Genomic DNA, 13,522 nt, shown 5'->3' on the forward strand with positions numbered 1-13,522 from the left:
TTCAAGCGTTGTGCTACTGCTATGCTACTTAACTTTTCGTTTTGGTAGCAGTAGCAGTATCCTAAGATTTTTTCAATGCTAATGCTCTACGGTGCTAGCATATCAATTTCTAACAATGCTAGCAAAAGTGGAACTTCCCGTGATTATTGAGTATAAATTACCATATTAGGTTCGCAAGCTCAGTATAAAACAAGGAAGAACGCTAAAGTCGAGTACCTCGACTATCAGATACCCGTTACTCAAAGGGAAATGGAGATATGCAAGCAGCAAAGCGAGATTAAAATGCGCCACCTACCGGCGGTAGACAGATTTAAGCGTATTTTTGGATCAATCGATAGGTATTGACGACACCAATACATTTCAGTTAAAATTTTTTATCTAGCATGCAAATTGTGGGCGTCACAGGTTTTCGCGGTTTGTGGGCGTTTAAGTGGGCGTGGCAAACTTTTTTTTAGGTCAATCGATAGGTATTGATGAGAACAATACATTTCAGTTAAAATTTTCTATCTAGCATCAAAACTGTAGGAGTTACAGTTTTGGGCGGTTTGTGGGCGTTAGAGTGGGCGTGGCAGTCTACTGAAACAAACTTGCGCTGCGTAAGAGGCTCAGGAATCTTTACGCCAAATCTCAATAGCCTAGCCCTCATAGTTTCCGAGATCTCCGCGTTCATCCGGACAGACGGACAGACGGACATGGCTAGATCGACTCAACTGGGGTCGGAAACGCTTCCTTCTGCCTGTTACATACTTTCCGACGAATCTAGTATACCCTTTTACTCTACGAGTAACGGGTATAAAAATTACATTAAAAAACAAAACATACCTTATATACTTAAAACATTTATCTACGTCCAAATATAATTTGACAAATAAAATGACACTACAAATATTGATATCTTTAAGAGCGAAAGCTCTCCGAGGCAGCCGGCCCATCATTAGGAGCCACTGCATAGTATTCAAGATCACCTGACAAAGAAGAGAGTGGGAGAGCAGAAAGATACCCATTATCGGACTGGCGAGTAAATGTGGCGCCTAACGATTTCAGCTTTTTCAGTCATTGACGTAAGCCGCCGCTTCAGAGTCAAAACAAAAAATGTATGCTCAGTAAACTTGTTTTGCTTCACTCCGACATGCTACGATCACTCTGAATACCGTTATTTTTACTCGCACGTTTTTCATTTTTCAACGAGCTAAATAGTTTTTAAAACACTTGGCGTTAAGCACGGTAAAATCAGACCGAGCACTTAAGTATCGGGAAAAGGAAGCTTGTGAACCGGAAGCTCTAAACTTTTTGTAGAGTCTAGACTTTACATTTTAAGTCGTGCCAGCTCTTTGTTAAACCACGGAGGTTGGTTTAAAATTTTAGGATAATACGTAGGAACGCATGTATCAAAAACTTCGTTTAATACATTATAAAATATATTAACCGCTTTATTTATATTAGTACATAAGTACAGATTGGACCAATCCGAGCAAGCTATAAGGCTATTAATGAGTGCAAAGTTCGCTCTACGAAAGCAGGGAATGCGTTTAGCTATTTTTTCAGATACTTCATACACTTTTGTACCCGTGTCAATAGTCAGCTCTAGCGTTGGGTGATAAGGGTCTTCTGGTAAAGTAATTGCAGAGGTTCTAGCTATGCAGACACAATCTGGACTGGAAACAAAGCATAGATCCAGTAATCGTCCTAAGAAATTTAAAACATGATTTACTTGAGACACTGAAATATCAAGCAAACCGTCAAGAAAATCATGCTGCATTGAAGGTAACAATATATTTGAGGTCTCGACGGTGGACCATGTCGCCCTAGGTATATTAAAGTCACCTAAAACTATTAACTGATCCCTATCTGATAGTTTACTTGAAATAAACTGGATAGCGGACAGATGATTCGCATATTCCAATGATGGCGGAATATATGAACATGTTATGTATATAGAAATACCCGGAGGTAAAACTCCACCTCCACGTCGGGACGGACGATCAAGCCTGTAAGTTGTGTACTTACTTGGAAAAACTTCGGAACTTAGAACTTCCGGTTTTAACCAGGTTTCAGTAAAAACAATAACATGGGAAGACAAGGAAAAACTATCAGTATACAATTTGGTCAACTTACTTTGTAAACCTCTTGTATTCTGATAAGAAAGCTGAAGAAAAGAATCTAGTTTTTTGAGATAGATGAGGATGCAGATGTGGATGGCTCTTTAAAGGGATTTCCAACTTCCTTTGAACGAATTTTCTTTTTTTTTAGCTTCGTACTCTTTAACAAAAATGCCAACAGGCCAAAAATTGGCTGAGCACATAGTTGCAAAATGAGCACAGGGAACACCGGTTTTAAATGATGATACTTCCCTAGCATATGGAAAATTAAATCGTTCAACCTTTAGATCATCAATCTGAACTTTGTTACGGATGTAGGCCGTAATGCCCAGGGATGAAAGGTCAGGATTCAGCCGAGAAACAAAAGTTTGTTTCCGCTGCGGTACACAGGTGACTGTTTGAGGTACCACGCATGTGACAGGTTTTGGTACTACGGCATTTACGACTGCACTACCAGTTCCAGTCGGTACTCCGGACGTTAAGTCAACATGCGGCGTTGGAATCACTGTTGTATTATGTACAACAGATTTTTCGGGAGTGTCATGCAACAAAATCTCGCGTCCTTTGCATTCGGAAACCGACTCTTTTTAGCTTTCGATCTCAGTATCATTTGTGCGGCAGCTGAGATCGACTGATGTGCTGCAGACCCCGGATCGCCAGAGAGAGTTTCACTAGCGGCTACCATGGGTTGTCTATCGACCGCGATCTTTTTACGCTTAGGAGAATCGGGCTCAGATAGCACACGGCTAGTGAGCTGCGACTCTAGCGCCACAAGCAGATCCGTATTTCTACGGCTGTTCCGGATTAATTCCGTAACAGTGCTTTTTGTAAGCCGCCTTATAGAGAGTGCCTGGGTTTCATAAGCAATGCATTCATCACAATAGTAGCGCAAGCCACTTCTCATGTCGATTGCATCGCGTACCAGGCCCGAATAGCCAAGGCATTTTGCATGAAAAATATTCTCACACGAATGGCACGGAATGCTCTGTTGTCCAGCCGAAATTAACGACTTGCATTTCTTTAAATTGCAGACAGCCATTATCGCGATATTCCGAACCACAGTGCCAAGAGAATAAGGCTACGCAAGTAAAAGAGAGAGTTAGAGAGCGGGAGAGAATGAGCGGGAGTAAGTAAGCTGGGGGAGCGTAAGTTTTAGATGTTCCAAAAACAAAGTTATAAGCGGGAGTGCGGGAGAGCGGGTAACTACCACCGCTCCAAACATTGTTTGGAAGAAAAGAAGAAGGCAATTAAAAAAAACAATAACAAGAAACACTGCACAGAGATTAGACGTGCAAACTAATTTTGTTAATTTAAACACAAAACAATCACTATGCACTCGCGAAGCGAACGGATGTTGTTAGGGACATAAAAAGTTATATAGACGTATGAAAATATGAATTAAACCCCGATGGTTTATGGACAAAAAGAACAAAAATTCGGAGCGCAAGACAAAAACACGACCGTTCACTGAAAGAGTAAGAGTATAAGATGGGATGGTAAAGGTGGGCCTTTAATGGATTTGGTATTATAAAGGCTGCTAGGTATGTGTAGTGAAGAATTTAGAGCATCACTCATTCTCTTTTGTGCCTTAGCCACCTTTGTTGTTGTTCCTTTTCTTCATATTTCGAAATTGGATAAAATTCCCTCTCTCAATAGGAGGAGGGTCAGCGACCGCAGAAGAGGAATCAGCAGCAGTCGACTATGTATGGGGCGCTATGGTTTCATCGGCAGCTTTCGGTTAAGACGAGGCTTAGAATTTATGTTTAAATTTTGATTAACAACATCACTTTAAGGTGGGAATGCATCCAAAAATTTGGTAGAAAAGCTCGGATACAACCGCTCCAGAGCTTTCATTTACCACCACACAGATGTCACATTGCCACAGTACGTTTGGATGAAATAAATGGTATTGACGAGACCAATACATTTCAGTTAAATTTGTTTATCTAGCATGAAAATTGTGGGCGTCACAGGTTTTCGCGGTTTGTGGGCGGTATAGTGGGCGTGGCAAACTTTTTTTTGGTCCAATCGATAGGTATTGATGAGAACAATACATTTCAGTTAAAATTTTTCATCTAGCATAAAAATTTTGGGCGTCACAGGTTTTCGCGGTTTGTGGGCGTTAAAGTGGGCGTGGCAAACTTTTTTTGTGTCAATCGATAGGTATTGATAAGAACATTACCTTTCAGTTAAAATTTTTATTCTAGCATCAAAACTGTAGGAGCCACAGTTTTGGGCGGTTTGTGGGCGTTAGAGTGGGCGTGGCACTCTACTGAAACAACCTTGCGCTGCGCAGGAATCTCAGGAATCTGCGTGCCTAATCCCAGTATTGTAACTCTCCGAGATCTCAGGGTTCATACGGACAGACGGACATGGCTAGATCGACTCGGCTAGTGAGCCTGATCAAGAATATATATACTTTATGGGGTCGGAAACGGTTCCTTCTGCCTGTTACGAATCAAAAATTGTTTTTTGTTCAGTCAAAGTAAAAATAAACTAGAAGACATTACCTTTTACAATTAAATATGTAGAGAATCGTTGGATGCTGTGTTTCTCCGCAGTTCCAAGCCAAGTAATCTCCACAGCTAGCTTGTCCTTAAATAGCTTTAAATAATCGTACAGCTCACGATAAGCACGTAATTTCGCACCCATTGTTGAGAGGGACATTAAAATATGTTAAGCAATTAAAAACATTTAGAAAAAACAAAGCTATATTTATAAACGCACAAATTTGATACAAAACCGCACTGTCCACAGACAAATCGCGCAGCGAAATGACGTTCGGGCGAAAAATAATAGAGTGGGCCAAAAGGAAGACCCGAGAAATTTTCCGAAAAAAAAGGGGTACCGGAAAATTACCGCGACTTCTTTTTATCGCGTGTTTTTTCCCACTGATTTTGATTTTGTAAAATGTGTACTATAGTCTTTCTATCGCGCAGAAGTGTCTCAGAAGTTACTTGTTCGCGATCCTGACTCTTTTTGTTTTTATAAAATGTGTACTATTGTCTTTCTATCGTGCAGAAGTGACTTAGAATCGTGTTGCTATTGCGCAGAAGTTACTAAAAAGTGCCTTCTGGACGACAGGCGATATAAAAATCGCCCTTTTACTTGCAGGGAGCGCGCTAAAGCGTGACGTTTCTCTGCTTTGCACTATCAAAAATATGGGGGTATTTTTTTTTCAATAATTTTAAAACGTGGGAAAGATTATAAAACATATAAAATACCAAATAACAAAAGAAAACACAAAAATTAAAGACTATAGAATCCGCAAATATAATATAATTATAAAAAATATATAAAAATAATATAAAAAAATAATATATAAAAATAATAACGGGCCTAAAAATCCAAAAACCATAAAAAAAATATTTAACAAGGTGTTTTTAAATTTAAAAATAAAGTTCCATCGGTGAATGGGCGTCATTGCTTTGCTAAAGCTAACGCTACGACATAAGACGTTTTTTCAAAGCTAAATTGTCTTACTCGGAATTGTATGCGCAACATGTAATTAGAAAACATTTTGCTTTTAGCTCTAACAATTTTCCATCACGCCCCTAATTAATTTCTTAAAGTGCGAATGTTTAAGAAAATGAAGTCTTCTTATATTATATAATTTACTAATTGGAAAAATGCAATTACATATTACACATTCTGCGTCCTTATCAATATTTTCTATGAACAAATATTGCATTGCACAATTTTTATGTTGCTCTGCGAGGACGAACCTCTGTCGCAGCAGCGCCCCGAAGCTGAGAAAAAAACAAGAAAAAAAAGTTAGCTTCGGCAAGTTTTGCAGCTATAATTATTAAATTTAAAAACACAAAAAATGATATTCCCAGTAGTATAAGATAATATGTCAAAAAACACCGAAGCTATAATTTGTTTCATATTATTTTCCTACCAATTTTCCGATCCTTCCTATGGCAGCTATATGATATAGTCGTCCGATTTTGATAAAATTAAATTCGAAATTCAGAACTAATTAAAAAATGTTATTTCCAAGCGTTGGAGGTTATATGTTGAAAAACACCGAAGCTATAATTTGTTTCATATTATTTTTCCACCAATTTTCCGATCGTTCCTATGGCAGCTATATGATATAGTCGTCCGATTTCGATAAAATTTAATTCAAAACTAATTAAAAAATGTTATTTCCAAGCTTAGGAGGTTATATGCTAAAAAAACACCAAAGATATAATTTTTTAACATTTTTTTTTCCGATTATTCCTATGGGAGCTATAAGATATAGTTGTCCGATCCGGCTGGTTCCGACTTATATACTACCTGCAAAAGATATAAGACTTTTGGGAAAGTTTCAGCCCGATAGCTTTAAAACTGAGAGACTAGTTTGCGTAGAAACGGACGGACAGACGGACATGGCTAGATCGACTCGTCTAGTGATGCTGATCAAGAATATACATACATATATGGGGTCGGAAACGTCTCCTTCACTGCGTTGCAAACTTCTGACTGAAATCAATATACCCTCTGCAAGGGTATAAAAATGTCATATCCAAGCTTAAGAGGTTTTATGTTAAAAAAAACACCGAAGCTATAATTTGTTTCATATTATTTTCCCACCAATTTTCCGATCGTCCCTATGGCAGCTATATGATATAGTCGTCCGATTTTGATAAAATTAAATTCAAAAAAATTCAGAACTAATTAAAAATTTTATTTCCAATTTTACGATCGTTCCTTTGTCAGCTATATGATATAGTCGTCCGATTTTGATAAAATTAAATTCGAAATTCAGAACTAATTAAAAAATATTATTTACAAGCGTAGGAGGTTATATGTTAAGGAACACCGAAGCTATAATTTGTTTCATTTTATTTTTCCACCAATTTTCCGATCGTTCCTATGGCAGCTATATGATATAGTCGTCCGATTTCGATAAAATTTAATTCAAAACTAATTAAAAAATGTTATTTCCAAGCTTAGGAGGTTATATGCTAAAAAACACCAAAGATATAATTTTTTAACATTTTTTTTTTCCGATTATTCCTATGGGAGCTATAAGATATAGTTGTCCGATCCGGCTGGTTCCGACTTATATACTACCTGCAAAAGATATAAGACTTTTGGGAAAGTTTCAGCCCGATAGCTTTAAAACTGAGAGACTAGTTTGCGTAGAAACGGACGGACAGACGGACATGGCTAGATCGACTCGTCTAGTGATGCTGATCAAGAATATACATACATATATACTTTATGGGGTCGGAAACGTCTCCTTCACTGCGTTGCAAACTTCTGACTGAAATCATTATACCCTCTGCAAGGGTATAAAGACCCGAAGACCCATGGCAAAGTCACACGAACATCTACGTTACACGTGAGCAAGCAGCGGAAGGCCAGAACTATTTCCTATGCTCACTTAATACGGCGCTGCCGACCGCTGGACTAGAGCCCTAGCCTACAGCGCTTTGTTAAGGCGCGTTTGTTAAATGCGACGTTGAGCCTTTTTTTGCAGCAGCCCAGTCGTAAATGACAGCATTCCAGCACGCGTTCTTTCATTATGAAATGGCATCGAAAAGGTGTTCCGGAAGTGATGAGTCTGTCCATTCTTTTTACACGGGTGCGGGACAAAAAAGAATGCACCCGTTGCATGCTTCTGGAAGCATATATCTGGAATGCACCTGGAAGTAACAAACTAAACACATTCTGGGTGTACTCTTTTTTAATGCACCTGGAAGCAACATACTAAACACATTCTGGGTGTATTATTTTTTAATGCACCTGGAAGCAACATACTAAACTCCTTCTGGGTGTACTCATTTTTAATGCACCTGTAACATGTACCCAGGAATGCACCTAGAAGCATTCAAAAACGAAATATCTGGAAGTTTTCCCCAGGAATACATAAAACTGGATTTCAATTTCATATTTATTTTCATTTCAATATTCAAAAACGCAACTAATTTTTAATCGGAGTAACTCCCCTTCTGTACGGTGCTTTGGTGCTTCCTTCTTGTTTATGTACTTTTGTCATTTACGCAGTTCAGTCCTTGGTGTGCCCATTCATTTTTTGCGATTCTGAAAAATATAAAGCAAATTGAATATGAAATATGTGTATATACATTACAAATATACAATATGTTTATATTGTATGTACAATTTACATACAAATAGTTATTATTTTATTTGTTTAATATGTTTTTAGTTTGAATGTTCAGTGTACATGTACTGTGTTATTTTATTGTGTTCATATTGAACTAAATTATCTACACTTTACTTACCTGTGAAAATATTGATGTAAAATTGGTGGCAGAAAGCAACAAACTTTTTCAAAACACGTGGCACGAACTTCACTTTTCAGAACTAAAAATGCAACTGACGAGAAATGCAAGAGACAAGAAAAACCGCTCGCTTCCTTGCATGTTCCCTTTTGTCTTTATTATTTGTTTGTCAAGAGAACAGTTCCGAAAAAAGACGATTGTAAAAAAAATGCGCATCGGCATTGAAATACACCCAGATGGCACCCAAAAGACTGCCCCCAGCACGCACAGTTGCTAGTTAAATTTGCATGCGTGCTGTTTTGCGTATAAAAGATACGACCCAGAACTATTTCTTTCGGAATACGTTCCCGAAACGGGTGTTTGGGCATGCTTCTGGATGCATTATTCTGAAACACTTCTAGAAGGCACCGCAATAGAATGCACCCAGCACGCACATTTGCCTTGGAAAATTTGCATGCGTGCTGTTTTGCGTAAAAAAGGTACGACCCAGAACTATGTTTTTTTAAAACACGTTCCGCAACTTACGACTGGGAGAGCACACGAAATAATACACTTACGCAACTAAAGAATTTTACACGGACAACGCACACTAGAAAGATCGAAAATCCACCCTGCAGTACCATTCAGCGCTTATTGAACACTCAATCTTTGCAAAAATTTCATCACTGAGCGCTTAATGAGCGCACAATTTCTATGAAAATGAGTGCTTAAATTAACATAGACATGTCCTAGGGTTTATCAGTGCTCATAAAATAGCAAGTATTGAGCGCTTTTTTGAGCGGAAAAAGCAAACATTCAGCACACGTTGAGCGCTCACTTAAACAGCAAAAAATCACATGTTAGGCACCTTTTTATCGCGTAGCAGCAAATATATTTACAGTTTTATTTAATTTCTGTATATTTTTATTTATTTAGATCTTAATTTTAAAATGTTGGCTCGGGGGTTCCGGGTCCTAACGGAGTCGTTGGCACCTCCTCGCCAACATCTGGGGCCGCAGTTGCCTTTTTTTTGGTGCAGCTCAAATTCTTCACGCACCGCATTGCCTCCTGCAGCGCCTTTTTGGGAGGCTCCGAGGGCTCCACCAGAGCGATTGCATCTAGTATTAGAAGAAAAATTTGTTTTGAAAATAGAACGAGGCGAGTATAAAAACAAGTGTCCGAAAGTAATCGTTATTTGTAAGTTTAATTTATAATAAAGAAAATTTTATCTTTTGCAAGGAAATCACAGAAGTCTTTTAAAAATTAAACTTACAAATAAACTTAAGCTTAAAATTTAAAAAACAAGAGAAGAAATTCTGAAATTTTTGTTTTCGGTCACTTGATTTTTTGTTCTTTTTTGTAAAAAATTATAAAGAAAAATGTACCACACCTTATTTAAAGATCTTTGTATTATTTAAGAAAATTTTTTTTTATTTTGCATTTGCGGGAAAATCAACACTTTTCCAGGGACTACAAATTGAGACTTTTATTTAAATAGCCATGTTTGTTTACGTACACAATAGTAAAAACTGTGGTTTAATGTTATTAATATTCATTTTTAACGAATTTTAACCACAAACATAAGTTTTTAAAACAAACATCTCTTATTTTTGATTTCTAGGAACTATGCACTCAATAAGATTTTTAAATTCTTTCACAGATTCATTTATTTGCTTTTACTCTCACTGTTTACAGAAATATTGGTCTGCGACAGACTTACCTGCGAATGGTATAGGTATAACTTTTAAACCACTGGTTTATTTCGTTTAACTACGTTAATTGCGGGTAATTCTAACTCCTTCACATAAGTAAACGCAAGTGAAAAAGACGAAAAAAGGCGCGTGATTCCAGAAAAGCAGCAATCAACAACAACAACGGCTCCGCTAATCCGATGTTGCTCTGTTTTTTTGGCATGTCCCGTTTGGTCTATGCACCTTGCACATAAAAGCAGGGTATTTATAGACATATTCGACTATGCAACTCGGTTTATAAAAATATATTTTTAAAACTTCACATATTAATAAATAATATAAATACAAATATTTTTAAACCCAAACCTATTATTTTAATTGGTTGTTTCAACATTTACGAAAAAATGTCGCATTAATCAAAAGGCAAGTTTGCACAAAAGTCTAGCTATTTTAATTGCGGGGCCTCCTTGCCCCCACACGCATTTCTCCAGCTGAGACATGGCGAGAGAGAGAGAGCCCAAAAGTACTTTTTGTGCGTTTTTTTTGCGGACCCCGACTGAGAGCGCGTCGCTTTGCAGCCGTTGCGCTCAGCTCTGCCGACGTCGCAGTCGGCTTCATGATGATTATGCGCTTAAGCCTAGTACTCAGATCGACGAAAACTGCGAGCTAACCATAGGAGTGATCGAGAGGCAAATACGCTGCTAAAGGTTTTCGTCGGGTCTGTTTTTCAGCGCGGTGATGAGCTAAGGAAATACCAGAAAAAATACCAGATTTCGCCAGTGAATTTTCGATGAACGCCGTTAGCCGCGGCCCAAAGAATAAGAAATTTAATCTTTGGCGGTGTTCGTGCAGAAGCGGTGGGGAAATTAAAAATGGAAGAAAAACACCAAAAACGGCTAAAAGAGGTCAGTACAGATGAAAAAGGACGCCTAATTCAAGCTGTTGCCCATTGTTGTGGGACTTGACCGACAGGAAGCAATACCACAACGGGGCAAATCCGCAGAATAGTTGAAGCGCTGGAAAAGATCCACTAAAAAATCCCAGTGGGAAGGAACATAGGACATCGTTCGATCTCCGACGAGCTCTCCATTGAGGACTCCACCTCCACCAGCTACTTGACAGCTAAAGCGGCCGCTAAGGGACAGCTGGAGGAGCCATCACCAGCCATTATTGGCCAGCCTATTGGGACTCGGAGCTGGGCTGCAGATGGCACGGGAAAAATAGAGAGGCATCCGTGGGACGAGAAGGAAGCCTTAAGCTAACTCTAATTTACATAAATAAAAACATTCGTTGAACATTTCATTTATTTTTATTTTAACTTCTTTGTGCACCAGCAGACTCTTCTTTTTTAAATTGATTTGTATTCCGTTTGGCAACAAGCCCAGCTGCTTGACAATAAGACCGTGCCACATGCATTGCGGGTGAACTTTGAAAACTTCGGTCACTCTACAAAGAATAACATTTTTCGACTAGTGAAACTCTTAGCCGATCTGAGTACTAGGCTTTATACTCAATTGTGGAACTGCAGGGTGTTTACCCTTCGTTTGCGTTCATTTACACAAGTCAAATCCCATACAATATCAGGTCATCTTGTTTGTTTGAAGGGGTACGTAGAAGCCTTGTCGCACTGTTTACACTGGGTTATCTTCATCACCCGATTAAAAAGAATCCTTCACTTTACTACAGCGTTGCATCTACTCCACCAAATTTGATTTATTCATAAAGCACCAGCAGTTTCGACACACCACTGGCATACAATCATCAAGCCGTCGACTGCAGCACCACTGATCCGAACGCAACAGCGGCAGAGCCAAACGCAACAACGGTAGAGCCGTACTCACCGACGGAAAAGCGAGAGGCAAATACGCGGCTTACGCTTTTCGTCGGTTCTGTTTTTCAGCGCAGTACTCAGTTGAGCTCAGGAAATACCAGAAAAAAGTGAGGTCAGTGCAGGTGAAAAAGGACGCATAATCCAATCTGTTGTGGGATTTCACCGACAGGAAGAAATATTACGACAGGACAAATCCGCAGAATTGTTAAAGTGCTGGAGGAGATCCACTAGAGAATCCCAGTGGGAAGAAAAATGCCGAGTGGGACTTCGCTCGATCTCCGACGAGCTCTCCATTAAGGAACCACCGGACTCCACCTCCACCAGCAACTTGGCAGCTAAACCGGAAATGGAGCACGCGCCGGCTTCTATAGGGACGAGGAAGTAAGGTCGCCCGCTAAGGAACAGCTGGAGGAGCCATCACCAGCCATTACCAGGATGCTGAGCGAATTCGTGCAGCATCAGGCGGAACAGCCCCGTTCCCAATCCGGCCCACACTTCCTCAAGGTCCAATATGCCCATTGGGACTCGGAGCTGGACTGTAGATGGAAAGATGGCGAAGCATCCGTGGGACGAGAAAAAAGCCTAAAACTACAAATTAACATAAATAAAACATTCGTTGAACTTTCCATAAATTTTTTTGTAAGTATCTTTGTGCACCAGCAGACTCTTTTATAAATTTCTCCAGTTGATTTATTTTCCGTTTGTCCACAAACCCAGCTCTTTGACAGTATGACCATGCTACATGCATTGCGGGTGGACTTTGAAAACTTCGGTCACACTACAAAGAATAAGATTTTTCAACTAGTGAAACTCTTAGCCGATCGGAGTACTAGGCTTAAAGGTACTCAATGTGTGCTAGTTTTTGAGGAATCGTAGGACAGACCTGTGATTTTTCAGCGATTCAGTGCTTATAATGCGCTGTACCGTAGTCCAGGGCATAAGCGGTTTTTTCAAAAGCAACACACATGCTTCCACACGAACTATTTGCGTTCAAATTATATAAGAGAAAAATCCAATCACTACTTAAGAGCTGAGCTAAGTCAAATTCTCACGATAAGCAAAGAATTACTAAATATAAATTAAAATTGCATAAAAAAATAAACTTTGGATCGGAACTCACCAAGTTATCTCATCGAAGAAGGTACATTGCTGTGCTTTTTATTATTAAAAGAAATGACCAACCTCCAGCTTATGTTATTGGCAAAACCTGGGAACGGTTGCACAAAATCAAAGATAATTTATCTAAAGAAGAAGCCATTTGGAACTCATATCATTAACAAATTTTTGATAGCAACGAAGAAATCGCTTGGACCTGAAAATATTTCACATGCTAGCATTCAAAATGTATTTACTTTTGCGTACAAACAATTTTAACGCCTTCGGGTAACGGGCTGTTTAAGCCGATCAGTTTTTTTGAATCAGCGATTCTCCATGTGAAATTGCAACAGTGTATGTGAAAGTACAGGAGATTCAACAACCGTCCGAAGAAGTGTGTAACACCGAAATTTGATTTCACAGGAAATTATGACTGCAAGAGATTTGTGTGACAGCAAGCCGCTTAAAGTCGCAGCAGCGGATGTGTGCAATACCCTCTAAAGGAAAAAGTCGATGTTGCGTACTGGGCTCGCTGTTTCAGAAGCGCTGTCTGTCAGAAAAGGGTGTTAGGAAGCTTGGACTTCTTAG

The 13,522-nt window shown here is 39.0% G+C and overlaps 1 long non-coding RNA gene across 1 annotated transcript; it reads right to left on the reverse strand.

The window, feature by feature from the left end:
• Positions 1-7,968: 7,968 nt before the first annotated feature.
• Positions 7,969-8,960, reverse strand: LOC118878631 (uncharacterized). Its single transcript, XR_005015169.3, has 2 exons — positions 8,339-8,960; positions 7,969-8,135 (listed from the first exon to the last, which is right to left on the reverse strand). It is a non-coding gene; the product is annotated as an uncharacterized lncRNA (long non-coding RNA).
• Positions 8,961-13,522: the final 4,562 nt, after the last annotated feature.

The sequence above is a fragment of the Drosophila suzukii genome (assembly GCF_043229965.1).
Source record: "Drosophila suzukii chromosome 2 unlocalized genomic scaffold, CBGP_Dsuzu_IsoJpt1.0 scf_2c, whole genome shotgun sequence".
NCBI lineage: Eukaryota > Metazoa > Arthropoda > Insecta > Diptera > Drosophilidae > Drosophila > Drosophila suzukii.